Below are 15,261 nucleotides of genomic sequence, written 5' to 3' on the forward strand. Positions count from 1 at the left end.
AAGCCTAGCCAGAATGTGTTGGCTTTCACCACCCCCTTAGATTAGTTCCCTGTGCTTCTGTCCAGCAGAGCCACTGCAGTGATCGCCGGGGTAAATTTTCTGTTTCCCATCCACTCATCAAGGTTTCTGTTGAAGAGTGTTAGTGAGGGGCTCTGCCTAATGTAGATTGGAATCCTGTTCCAAAGCATGGGGAGTCTCTGGGACAGGAATCTATCCCTCCAGCACATCCTATTTATCATTGTGGTGAGGTTTACATCTCTAGAGCATGTGGCTCTCAAGGATTTATTTTTTTTTTTTAGGTGGAGCATGTCCATCAATTCTGGGTTGGACATGGCCTTGTATGTCAGGCAGAGGTCACCTCTGAGTAAGCGGTATGCAACCGAGTACAGCTGGAGTTTCTTCAGTCGGGCTGTATAGGGCATCTGTATGAGGCCAGTAATCCTCTTGGTGAGGTACTTCTGTGGTCTTTCCAGCTGTTGCAGGTGTCTTGTAAGGTACATCCCAAATGGGGCATTGTACTCTATGATGGATCTGATGAGTGATGAGTAGAGGGGCACAATAACCTCTTTTGTTCTAGATGCGAACTCTTTTGTGATTAGGTGGGCCACATAGAAGGATTTTCTAACCACCTTGGCAATATGATTATCAAAGGAGAGATTACTATCTACTTGGGTCCCCAGATCCCTTATTACATTTTCTGTATTTAGGGGAGTACCACGTATGTGGTTGTTCGCGGGTACTTTGTTTTTTTCCAAAGGGGATGACTATGCGCTTTTTGGCATTTAGCTTGAAGCCATGATTTTGACACCAGGTATCCATCTCAGAGAGACCCTTCTGGAGGATGTCTGTATCAGCACATGAGATGCTGGCTCTAATCAAGGCACTCCTCTCTCTGAATCACCTTTGGTTCACTGGACCTCAAGTTGTTACAGACAATGCCACAGTCATGGTACATCATAAAACAAGGGGAAACCAGGTCTTCCTCACTGTGCAGACTAACTTTGTTAGCTTGGCTATAGCTTTACAGCGCAGCCTCACTTTATGGTTATTCTACATTCCATCAGAGCAAAACTGTTTAGCAGACAAGCTGAGCAGGACAGAGACAGACCTTCACAAATGGAAACTAAATCAGAAATGAGGTTCTTCCAAGATTTGATCCATCTGTGGAGAGTTCTTCAGATAGTCCTCTTTGTCTTCTCTCTGAACAATCAGCCTACAAAATTCTGGATCCAGGACTCTGTGCAAGAAGTCCTGGACGGCAGATGCCTTTTCCTTTGTTTGGAGAGGAATGTTCCTATATGCATTCCTACCCTTTCCACTTATACCCAGGGTACTTCTGAAGATTTAGATGGAATTTCCCAATATGATTGTGGTGATTCCCTTCTGGCCTAGGCAACAGTGGGTATCTCTTCTTTTGGAAATGGCCAGTAGAAATTACCACAAGCTCCCTAACAGAATGGATCTGCTCACACAAGAGCAGGTGTGTTTGATACATCCCGACCACAGACGACTTCAACTAACTGCCTGGATGGTAAGGTCTTAATTCCTTTTAAGGCACCTGCTTCATAAGGATATTTAGTATGTACTAATGGAGACTAGAAACCTTCTACTAGAAAACTGCATATTAGAGAATGGAAAACGTTTAAGCCATGGTGGTGCAGCAGTTAGCATTGATGCCTCAGCGCAAGAGGTTCTCCCGTTAGATTCTCGGCTGGAGCGCCTTCTGTGTGGAGTCTGCATGTCCTCCCCGTGGTTGAGTAACATTAAACACGTAGATAGAACAAAATCTCAGCAGGAACACAGTAGTTACAGAAACACAGGCTTTAATGAAGCTTTCGGGCTCTCAACCCTTCATCAGCATATAACATTATACATTTCAATCCATTTAAATAGAGGAAACAGTTAAAATCACATGATCAAACCAGCCAATAAAACATACTAAAAGGAAAAAAGGAATCAAGTACATCAAATTCTGTAAGGAAATATGTGTGAGTCCCTTTATTCTAAAAACCATCATGGTAATATACTTAAGATTATTTGTTATACTACAAAATTAATTGTGTATTATAAATTACTCATTTGGCGCTTCACTAATACTGGTTTAATAGTAAAAGTACCATTCAAACCAGGTAAAGTGTCAGCTTGTAGTCTTATTATCCATTCTAGCTCTCTCATATCTAAAAAGTTGTTAATATCACCCCCCCTCACACCCACTTGCACTACATCTATACATCTAAACTTAAAAGTGTGGTTGCTGAATTCATATATATGCTTAAATAAAGCATTTGTCTGTATTTGTCTATTTATCTCTGATCTATGTTCGATTATACGATCTTTGAGCCTACGTATAGTCTTTCCTACATAAAAAGCCTGACATTGCATGCAGGTGGCGAGGTAGACTAATTTCATAGTATTACAATTAGCACTACAGTAAAATTGAAATTTTTTATGTGTGACAGGATGTTTAAAGGTACTATCTGTATCTAAAATGTCAATGCAACAGCTACAATTGTAACATTTATAAGTCCCTATCTTACTATGTATGGTATTATGTTGTTCCACAAAATCTTTATAGCACAACATATTCTTTAAACATTGACTATTCCTATAGGAGAAGCTGGGTTTGGGCCCACTATTGAGCTGAATTCAGGCATTGCCATTAAAATTGGCCAATTTTTCTTGATTATTTCACATATTTGGTTAGAGTAGCCAGAGTATGTGGTAATGTATCTCAGAGTATTTTCTTTCTTTTTATTAACTATCGATAAGCTATAATTAACATCTATCTCATCTTCTATGAAAATGGGTTTATAATCAGTTTTTCTGCCCTCTGTTGTTATTTTAATAGTTTTATCAATAATACTTTCAGCATATCCACTTCTCAAAAACTCTGTTTTCATATTTGTTATTTCATTAATGTATATTTGTTCATCTGTTGTTAATCTACTTATTCTTATAAACTGTGATTTCATTATACTTTTAAATACATGTGAAGGATGCATACTAGTACTATCCAAATATCTTATTTTTTGGGCCGCTTTCCTATGTACCATAGTTTGTATCATGTTGTTCTTTTTATATAACTTTACATCCAAAAATATCATTTCATCTGGTGAGAAGCACATTTTAAATTTAAAAAAATTTGTAGTGTTATTAATGTATGTCGTGAAAGAATGAAGTTCTTCTATCGTGCCATCCCATACTGAAGAAACAATCATCTACTGAATCTTGCATAACTTTTACATGTACATTCAGTGCATTTTATTACTTAAAATAAATTCCTTCTCCCATTGGAAAAGTACTAGATTCAAAAAGTATTTGCCACAGAAGTACCCATGGCTACTCCAGTTAATTGTTTATATGGAGTACCATCAAAAATAAAAATATTATTAGTTAGTACCAAATGAAGGAGAAAGCATATATTTTCCACTTCACGAGATTGCTTAGTCGTGTTAGACAGTAAGAACCTTCTAATTGCCTCTATGCCATAATCTATGGGAATAACCGTAAATAACGATTCCACATCCAATGTTACAAAAATATAGTCATAAGGCGCATTTTTATACCATATACTAAGGTTCTTCAAGAAGTGTGAGCTGTCTTTTATTATGCTACCACATTTAGGTAATAACTCAGATAGTACATTCTGTAAATATTTAGATATAGTTTCAGTTATCCACCCCTTACCTGAGACTATAGGTCTCAATGGTGGTTGCTCTAAAGATTTGTGTATCTTTGGAATTCCATATATTTGTGGAATTTTAGGGCATGGGGTGGAGAAATAATTAAACACATCTATTGAAATATCATTGTTTAACTGCATGTCATAAATAGCCATGTTCACCTGTGTAATATAGTTTTTCACATCAAGAAAAGTAATCTTTTTGAAAGTATCAGTATCAGATAAGAATGCAGTAAATTCATTCATATAATAAGTTCTGTCCATTAAGACTATTGCCCCACCCTTATCTGCTTGCTTTATAATTATATCTTTCTCATTCTTTAAATTGTAATACTATGAAATTAGTCTACCTCGCCACCTGCATGCAATGTCAGGCTTTTTATGTAGGAAAGACTATACGTAGGCTCAAAGATCGTATAATCGAACATAGATCAGAGATAAATAGACAAATACAGACAAATGCTTTATTTAAGCATATATATGAATTCAGCAACCACACTTTTAAGTTTAGATGTATAGATGTAGTGCAAGTGGGTGTGAGGGGGGGTGATATTAACAACTTTTTAGATATGAGAGAGCTAGAATGGATAATAAGACTACAAGCTGACACTTTACCTGGTTTGAATGGTACTTTTACTATTAAACCAGTATTAGTGAAGCGCCAAATGAGTAATTTATAATACACAATTAATTTTGTAGTATAACAAATAATCTTAAGTATATTACCATGATGGTTTTTAGAATAAAGGGACTCACACATATTTCCTTACAGAATTTGATGTACTTGATTCCTTTTTTCCTTTTAGTATGTTTTATTGGCTGGTTTGATCATGTGATTTTAACTGTTTCCTCTATTTAAATGGATTGAAATGTATAATGTTATATGCTGATGAAGGGTTGAGAGCCCGAAAGCTTCATTAAAGCCTGTGTTTCTGTAACTACTGTGTTCCTGCTGAGTAACATTAAAGACATGCAGGTAGGTACGTGTGTGAATGGGCGTGCCTTCTTTGAAAGTTTGGCGTCGGGCTGGCAACTCCGCACTGTAAAAATCCACTGCCAGTCATTAGCGGACTGGTGTTCCACTGTGGCGACCCCTAACCAGGAAAAGCCAAAAGACGTTTTAGTGAATGGAAATGGTTTTTCAGTTGGTGTCAGCAACATAATCAGCACCCACACAGGACTAGTGTTTTTCTGGTTTTGCAATATTTGTCTGAGTTACTGTCTTATAGTCTGTCTTACGTCTTTATCGAGATTTATTTTTCGGCCATTTCAGCATGTCTGCCTATGGATCCCCCTCTTTCAAAGCATCCTCATGTGAAAATGTTTTTGAAGGGGGGTTTGCATAAGAGACATTCAAGAAAATCGGTGGCTCATTCTTGGGATCTTAATTTTGTGTAAACAAAGCTAACACCTGCTCCATTTGAATCAGCTCATCAAGCTGACTTGAGGTTCTTAACATGGAATACTGTTTTACTGATTGCTCTGACCTCTGCAAGAAGAGTATCCAAATCACAGGCTATGTTGAACCAAACCTATCTCATTTTCCACAGAGACAAGGTTTCTTTGAGAACGAATACTACTTTTATGCCTAAAGTGGTATTTAAGTTTACTTTAAGCCAAAGTATTCCTCTCCCTGTTTTCTTTCTAGAACCCCAAAATGAGGGAGAAAGGGTACTCCATACCACAGATGTTCACAGACAGCTCAGTTACTATCTTGACAGAGCAAAATCTTTCAGATTTTTGGACCAGTTCATTTCTTATAAAGGCAAGAAAGGACAACCTGTATCAAAACAGACTAGTCCTAAATGGTTGTCTCAGGCTATTGTATTTTGTTTTTCTCACCACAGCAAAACTATTCCAGGCATAGTCAAGCCTCAGTCTACCAGAGCCTGGACTTCATCTGTGACTGTTTAGAAAAGCTGGATTCTAGAAGCAGTAACTTGGTCCTCTCTACATACTTCTACAAAGCACTGCAAGCTTAATTTCTTCTCTAGGACTAGATCAGGCATTTTCCATGGGCTTCTTCACCATTCTCCTTCCACTTCCCAAATGTGGTAAGCTCTGGTAATCTACTAATATAGCTTAGGCTACTCCAGTAATGATCAATATGATGAACATAGTACAGCTGTGTAAGTAAACTTACCGTAATAGAAGATGTTTCAATGGTCACTGCTGCAGTAGCCACTCCATCCATTACCCTTAGTTTTTTAGTTGCTGCTTTGCCATGGTGAGGACATTATACATACATATATATTATTTTTAGCTAGGTCCTCTCAGGGCGCAGCCATTCTCTGTAAGTCGGCCTTCTTGGAATTCTTGATCTACATACACCTGCCCGCTCAAAACGTACAAAAGCAAGAACTGCACCATGGCTATTTAAAGAGACAAGACTAAAAATTACCAGCAGAAACAAACTATGGTCTCAATGGCATTCCACAAAAGACCCCCATGATCATGATAAATATGCTAGGAATGAAACAAAAAAAAATTATTCTACAGGACAATAAACAATACTACTGCAATTTGCAGACAAACAAGGACAATCCTCAGAAGTTCTGGGCAGGGCTGAACAATCTACTCCGCCCTGGTAAAACATCTACACCTATCCCTGCTGCCACCATTGACAAATCCCCAGAGGAGGTCTCTGACAGTTTTACCCATTTCTTTACTGAAACAATTCAAGCCCTAGCTAGACAATTACCTTCTAGCTCCCCTGCCCCTGATATTTCTACCTCTAAAAAACGACTCTCGTTCTCCTTCCAACCAGTGTCCACATCACTTATCTGTAACATGATCAAAAAATTAAAACCTACCACACTCTCTGCTGACCAACTCCCCGCTGAGTACCTTCAAAAATCAGCTGATGCCATTACCTTTCCAGTATCGATACTAATCAATCGTACCATAGCAGAAGCTAACATTCCCACCATCTGGAAAACATCCTACATAATCCCACTACATAAAGGAAGTTCCTCTACGGAATTCTCCAATTATAGACCTATAGCTATACTTTCTCCACTTGCAAAGATTATGGAAAAATGTATACAAAAACAATTTATGCACCACCTAATCCAAAATCCTCATGGTGGATAACCAGCATGGTTTTTGTCCACACCATAGCACAACCTCAACGTTAATGGCTTTTACCGATACCATAAACAATAACCGTAACAATAATCACATATCCTCTGCCCTATTCTTGGATCTTTCCAAGGCATTTGACATGGTTGATCACCAACTTCTGGTTCACACCTTGCCAACTTTCCACCTTGATACTAAAGCCCTTCTTTGGTTTACATCCTACCTTAATGGAAGACAACAGGCTGTCCTATGGCAGAACAAGATCTCTAATCTATTACCAAACCACAAGGCTCCATATTAGGGCCCCTACTGTTTTCCATCTTTATTAATGACTTGTATACAGTCATACCAAACGTCAGCTATATCCAATACGCTGATGACTCCACCCTGATTTGCTCAGCTACTTCTCCCACAGACCCGAGGGTTGCTACCCAGTCCACCTTTAATACTATAGAAAATTGACACTCTGAATGTAGATTGTTACTAAATCCCAAAAAAACTAAAATGCTGTTATTCTCTCCAACTCATAGGTCTGCCGCCTTCACCTTTACCATAAATGCAAAAGATGGGACAATAATTTCCCCTGACCCCTCTACAAAATTACTAGGTGTCATTATTGACAATAACCTAAAGTTTGACCTACATGTAAATTAAACAATCAAGAACATCAAAAAAACTTGGGTCACTGTATAGAATAAAAGCCTTCCTTAACCCCTCCAGCTAAGATGGCTTCTCTCCAATCTAAACAAATCTGTACTAAATAGACTGTCAGCCTGTACATCATATTTCTAGGTTTGCCACTGGAATGCTTTTAAAAACACAACACTGCATCAATCTAAAACAGCTTGGGTGGCTAGAACTTCCCAGTCTCATCCAATATAACCTGCTGATCATGGCTAACAAAATCCTCTATAACCCAGATAACACACCAGCCCTTCAAAATATTATCACCCCCCCACAACAATCCAAGACTGCTTCGATCTTCAAACAAACTTCTAATTCATACAATCAAAATCAATAATGCCGCTGGAGATGCCCGCTTTGCTAACACTGCAGGCAGAGGCTGGAACTTACTTCCAGGTGATATTACTTTGCTCTCCTTCCTAGGACAATTTAAAACTAAACTCAAAAAACATATGGCATTTAACTGGCTTTGCCACTGCAACAAGCCCGGGTAACTCTCAACATGAGTGTGAATAACCCAACTAACTAATTTTTGTTAATTTTCTCCTGACTGTAATCAGGTGTATCTCATGTCTGTCTATGTATTCTTTGGTAATACTACTTATGTACTCTTGTTTTACTTGTATTATTGTATCTGATAACTTGGAGCTTATCTGCCCGGGCCTCCACTGAAAATGGACATGGCTCCAGTTGGACTATCCTTGTCAACAAATGTAAAACAAATAATAAATAAATGAAAGCTTTGAAGGGCTTAGAGCCAAAAGCTATCATTTTTAGACAGCTGAGCTCATGTTGCCTAACTGTTTGGGCACGTTGAAGTTTGGAAGCTGGCCGCCGGTTATATCCTTAGCAGGGTATAACCCATACAGCTTAGGTTACTGCAGCAGTGATCATTCAAACATCTACTGTTATGGTAAATTTGCTTACATAACTATACAGTCTTCAATTATGATCTAAATGTATTCAAAGTTCTAAACCATGAAGAAAACGAGTCTAAGATGAAATCTGTGCTCAGATTACTAGAAACATTTTCAGAAAGGAACGAGAATGGTAATCAGACCAATATATGTATGTGTGTGTGTGTGTGTGTATATATATATATATATATATATATATATATATATATATATATATATATATATATATAGACAGACAGACATACATATACACACCTGCATTTGTCTGTGTATCCCATTTTTTTCCATTTATCTTTGTAAACCAGCATGTACTAGGTTGCTATCATAAGCTGCCATTGTTAACCTTCATCTTGTGAGTTAAATACACCTCTCATTAGCCATGCATGTGTCAAATCATGATCAGCTGGGCATAGAGAGCTGCTGGAACAACGCTCAGTGCCACCTTTAAAAAATAAAGGCAAGAAAACAAGATATTGTAGTACAACAAAAAATGGACAAAAGTAGCATTAATCATAGAAGCAGTTGCAATTAGTGTCCTGACAGACGAAAAATACTAGGACATGTAAGCAGAAACTAGAACAATGCAGAATATAGATATACAGATAGTTCCAATAGTAGTGGTAGCAACAGGGCTAATAGAAAAATGTCAAGCATACTTGAATTTGCTGTTGATAGAGGTAACTCCATATGAACTGCCGAATGAGGCAAGTCTGGGTGCATTGCAGGTGCTGAAAAGAGCACTCTTGACAAACGAAGACTGAAGCAGTACTAATTGTATGAACATTAATTATACTTTGATTCAGGAATTGGTCCACTACTGTGAGGGTATTAGAAAACCTAAATGTTTGGAGAAATTAAAAAGAAGACACTGAGAAATATGTTTTCAAGGAAAAGGTGGTAGGTGATTGAAACAAGTCTCTCAGAGAAATATTAGACTCAAAATAGTACAATACTTCAGTAACACATGAGATACATAATGAGATTCTTATGATGTAAGGGGGATATATGTTGCTCATTAACTAGGAAGGTTAATTGTGAAGTTGTAGTGAAAATTGATAGAATAGGCTGACCAAGTGGTTCTTGTGTGGTATCAGATTTATATACGTCATTCCAAGATCACTGTTGTGGTATTACTGGCAAATGGGATATCATGCTAAGGACAGATATACATTTGGACAGCATACCAAAGCCTGGGCGCCATCTTTGTACTGTACAGCTGATATATGATCTAAGCCAAGGGCAGATGGTACATAAGGGATGTACAAGCATGAAGTTCTTCAGAACTTCTTTGCTGCCAGTCCAAAAGCATAACTCCACTTCAAATTTGTTCTGTCAGTCATATGTCTAGTACTGCTACCTAACTGTTGGATACTTAAGTACTTCATATGGGGGCCCTTCCTTTTCTGTTTATTTTTCTAAATTTTTGTACATGTCAGCCAAGAAGGGAACATGTAAATGTGGGAGACAGATGCCTCATAAAGATCATCATAAGTGAGCACAATATCCTTTGAGTCTTCCCACCCTGACATCCTACTACTTCCTAAGAAGACTGAAAAAGTCTAAGGCTGAGGCTTAGGCTGTCCAGCCTATACTGGACATATACACTGTGTCCGATATTGACACTTTAAACTATCTGATTCTTACTACAGCCCCCTGCTATTGTGACTCCACTGGACACCAATATGGGGCAGGCCATTCACACATACACTGTGGCTGTTCCAAAATCTGTTTCACAAGAAGGGGGAACCTGAGCTGGTTATTTCTGAAGGACTGCATAGCATCCCTCCACTCCTTGTCACGGAGGAAGTTCCACTTCCTTAGTAGAAGTTTGTCAGGGCTCCAATCCTATATGGTTTGGGCAAGCAGACATCCCAGCAAAGAAAAGGCAAAGGACTTAACATTCTTCCCCCTTTCAAGTAATGAGAGATCCTCCAAATGAATGACAAGATTGTATTCAAGGGCTGTTTAAATCACTTATTTCTGTGAACACCCCTCCTTCAGTATTCCAGGCTCCATATTCAGCTGCTCTTCTTCTACCCCACGCAAAAGGCAAAGAGGATCTTTCTTTGCGAAGGGTGGGGGGGCAGGATTCTGATGAAAATTATCTGGCATATTCTTCTCAAATCCATTCTGCTCTGTGTTTTCTGAAGAAGAGGATTCCATTTCTCCTAATTCTTCTTTAGAGGAGCTTTCTTTTGGGGATACTATTATAAAAATAATGTAGCATTTCAAATGACAAGATATTAAAATATCTGAGGCTCATCAGAGGTATTATGCCTTATTGGACATAGATAGCCCTAACCCTTCTGCTATTCCCCCTGTCCTGGAAGTGGTTTTGGATAGCTTTACCATTATCTCTCTGAACCCTAAGGCTTAGGCCTCTAAGAAACCAAATAGATTTTATAAAGTTCCTGATAACCAGAAGTGTGTTTATTAAAATCCCCCTCCTGATTCTTTGGTATTTTCTCTCTCCACAGATCAATCCACTTAATTGTTGATATCCTCTAATGAATTGCCTACAGACAAAGATAGCAGGGCCAAGGATAGGTATAACAAAAAGTTGTATATATATATATATATATATATATATATATATATATATATATAAACTTCCAAACACATATGACTAGTTACTTGTTATATATTCTGTCTAACCTGGAAGAAATGCTTAGTGACATGCCTGAATCTGAAAGTCTGTCCTTAGCTTTATCTTTGCTTATCTCTCCCTCTTCATCAAGTTCAACTATTATGTTGCTGATGCATCTTCCAGTTGATGGATTCTTCTCTTGCCAGACAGTTTCTAAATAGGGTCTGCTGCTACTGAACTGCTTAAGACCTTACAGGATAAGTAAAAAGTCACACAAGACTTGAATCAGATTTTCCTTTCCCCTATACCTTATTTCCAGAGCAATTATCCTGCTAAAGCTAGCCCTTTTGTCAGAAGACAGCAAAAGCAACCCACAAAAGGGAAAAAAAGGATAATAAAGGGAAATTTCAAGACAAAACAGGAAAGGATAACAAGGGACCTAAGTCCTCCCTTCCTGATAAACCTTGTTCCTTATAACTGTTGACTTTTTCTCCCTCTCTTTCCCCTCAGCTAGACTCCATTGTCCCAAAAGACTGTCACTTTCCCTTCCAAGTTGGAAAGAAATCATTACAGACAAGTGAATCCTTTCCATTATAGAAAAGGGTGCAGAATCTCTTGGAGGTCTTCCCACTTTCTTAGGAATTTCTCAACCTCATCAAAGCCAATAACCTCAGCTTTCTCCTCTTCTACAAGATTTTTGATTCAGGGAGCCATTCAGTCAGTCAGTCAGTCCCTGACCCTTAGTTTAGAAGATGTTTCTACTCTTAAGATGTTCCTAGTTCCCAGAAGGGAGGCCTCCTGGAGTCCAATTCTGGATCTTTTTCATCTCAACACTTTTCGCAGTATGCCAAGATTCTAGATTGTTAGCATTCCAGACCCTATTTTGTTTGATTCTTCCTCAAACTTTTCTAGTGACCCCGGATTTGAAAAATGCCTACCTTCATATCCATCAGGCAACAGATCGTTCGCAAAGAAGCACCATAACTTTCCAGCAACCTTGGTAAAGAGAGGAGGAGGAACAACAAAATGTTAAGTTTGTCCTAAAACTGGATGATTTAAACAACATTGACTGAGGATGGATGGTAATCACAAAGTTTATTGAAATGATCTAAGCACTTTCAACTTCTACTGAAGGCTTCATCAGAGATGGTAAAAACACAGAAAAACAGGTTTTATGTAATCAGTGTCAAGAAAAATCAAACAGTAAAATTAATGTATCAATTAATGATGCAAACAATGTATCTTCTTAAAATTTAAATTGTGGAAAGAAGTAAAATGTGTTTAAAACTGAATGTTTAGAATTAAAAAATATATAATAGTGAACTATCATATGACAAATTACATAAAGTAGCCATGGTAATAGATTAAAGTTCCTGTCTCCTTTTAATTATACTGCTGATTAATACTTTATCATTAAGACCAGGGGCCAGCTTCAATAAAGCCTACACTAAGTGTACACTGTTCTGAGTGAGCAGACAACACAGACATAACTCACACCTTCTTCCTCCTAATTTTAGTTTTCTTACTGATATTCTTGCAACTTTAAATATTGACAGGGATTCATAAAGGTTACCACAAAGTGTAGACTACATGTACACTTAGTGTAATCTTTCGGAGTGACTAGAAAGCACAAAAAATGTGATAAGAATTTTATTGAATACATATTGTGTACACTTAGTGTATGCGTGGTGTAGGTTTATTGATTCTGGCCCCAGGTCTTTTTGTATCTTCTTTTGATAGAACATTAAGGTGTCCAGGAATCAATAATTGTACTACCAAGTTTGTTGTCTTTTTAGCTACTTGCACATCTTGCACAGTATGACAATAGGGTGTACTATCATCTATGCCAGGAGAAGTAGGGCAGTTGATGTGTAACATATGCCAACACAGCTAGTTGGAATTTCGTAAGGAATTATATATTATTTGAATATCAGACTGATACTGGATAAGAAGAGGTTAAGCTCACTTCCAGCTAACTTTGAGAAACTAGTTAAAATTAAATTACTGGGCCTAGGCCATAAAGATGTTGTCTAACAGTTTTGAATGAAGCCAGAGACACAATATCTGTAAGACGTATGGTTTGTTAGTCTCTGTAGGAGGATAGATGTTTGTAATTGCTTTATGACTTCCAGAAGCTACACCAGATCAGAGCAAAGCTCTTCTATTATTAGCTGAGACTGAAGTCTCAGGGCAGTCTGTTTCTTGCAACCTGACATAGAACGATCCCTCACCTACTTCATCTTTCCTTACTCTATTAAGTAAGTAGGAACAGTAATTCTCTAGATCAGTCAGGAAAATCATTAACTATTGTTTTTCTGTAACTGTGTGAATCTTTCCAGCTGTGTTACTTTTAATATTTCTTGTGACTGAAACTCGTGTTTACTGTTTCATATTTTCATGTTCATTTATTATATTATTATTAAATATATGTAAACTTTTCATTTTGGCTGGTCCTTTTCAGAATATTTTAACCTTTGAATGTACTTGTATCTATTGTTGACACTGTGATCACTCCTGAAGCCTGGCTGTTTGATTAACATTACCATTTGTATTAATTTCAATTTCACTAAGTATAATTGGGTACCCTTGCAAGACCTTTAGGTTGCTGGCTTTGTAATGTCTGGTGACAGTGATAACTACCTTATAGTCTGGGCAGAATGGTGCATAATGTGCCAGCCTTTCCCCAGTGTGTGTGTGTGTGTGTGTGTGTGTGTGTGTGTGAGTGAGCTACTTGGAGCAGGGGCACGAAGCACTGGTTGCACAGAGAGAGAGAGTGGCGGAGGACTTGGCTTGGACACTCAGCTGAGGACTTAACTCTGTAGCTATATAAGTGGGGAGCCTTACTGGGGACCTGGGGAAGAGACAGAGAGGAAAAACCCATACCCCGAGCCATGTGTGTTCCCTGTGTACTCTTAAGGGAAATTGTGCTTGATACAGAGAGGTCTGCATCTGGAAATACTGAGTGTATCCATTTGTATTCCAAGTGAAGGTCCCTCTCCAGTGTAAGTGGTGGGGATTCAGGCTCTTTGATTACTGACCCAGAGTGGAGATGTCACATATTGGTAGCAGTAATGGGATATTAATTGAACTTCTGTAGCCTCTAGGAAATTGTCACTGAAGGTGTGTGTTCTCTCAGCAGTCGCAAAGGTAAACATACAGAGTTTCATTATCACAACAGTTTTTTTTTTTTGTTAGTTTAGTTTATTCAGGGAAAGCAGGCAAAGATGTTAGCAGATGATTATGGCAAGCTGATGAAGAACCAGTTGGTCAAGGTGTGAGAGCCAAAGGACTGGTGCATGCCAACCTGACTGAGGAAATTATTTCAGCATTAGTCGCAGCAAAGACCAGCAACCAGGAGGATAACAAGGCTGATGATGGGAATTTGCAGCCCTCAGCAACAGGACAGTTCACATTTTCCTCAGATGACTTAACAATCCATCTGGAGTTGGAGACAAACTGCTGGCCAAGCTTTTGGAATTCGAATCAACAGAGAAAAGAGGCTGCATCTGGAAATGCTGAGTGTATCCATTTGTATTTGAAGTGAACATCTTTCTCCTGTGTCAGTGGTGGGGATTCAGGCTCCTTGGTTACTGGCCAAGAGTGGGGACATTAGACACAGTCCAGTCTTCTGTATATGGAAGACTAATAGGATATTGAAAGATAGAATATATGAATGATAGAATATTTGAACATATCTATGATATTAAGAAATGCAAATCCACCAATGTACTTTTCAGGCACACATTAGAATGTCCTAATTATAAGAGATTTTAACAGAGTTCATATTTCTGATAGTGGAGGCAATATTGAACTATTAGAAAATAAAGAACTCCATTGACAGTTGTGTTTAGAAGCTAAGAAAGACTTGATCTTGATGAAGTATCAATCAGCAGTATACTTGAAAGGAAAACAGAAACTTGAAAGTAATCTGTTGCCATGGTTACTTTATGTAATTTGTTTTATTCATTATTACATGTTTTTGTAATTACAAACTTTCAATTTTAAACAGATTTTAATTCTTTCAACATGTTTTTTAATTTTATTTTAATATGGATGTGAAAGGTTAGGATGTCAAAATAGAGTGTATGCACTTTAAATTTTAAGAGGCTACATTGTTGCATTATTAGCTGATACATTAATTTTATTGGTTGGTTTTACTTGACACTAATTATATAAAACCTGTTTTTCTGTATTTTTTATCTCTGATGAAGCGTTCACTAGAAGGTGAAAGCACTTAGATAATTTCAGTAAACTTTGTGATTATCATCCATCCTCAGTCCTTGTTGTTTAAAGCACAAACTTAGTATTAT

The sequence above is a fragment of the Protopterus annectens genome, chromosome 2.part0 (genome assembly GCF_019279795.1).
Source record: "Protopterus annectens isolate FY-2018-M chromosome 2.part0, PAN1.0, whole genome shotgun sequence".
NCBI classification, from domain to species: domain Eukaryota; kingdom Metazoa; phylum Chordata; order Ceratodontiformes; family Protopteridae; genus Protopterus; species Protopterus annectens.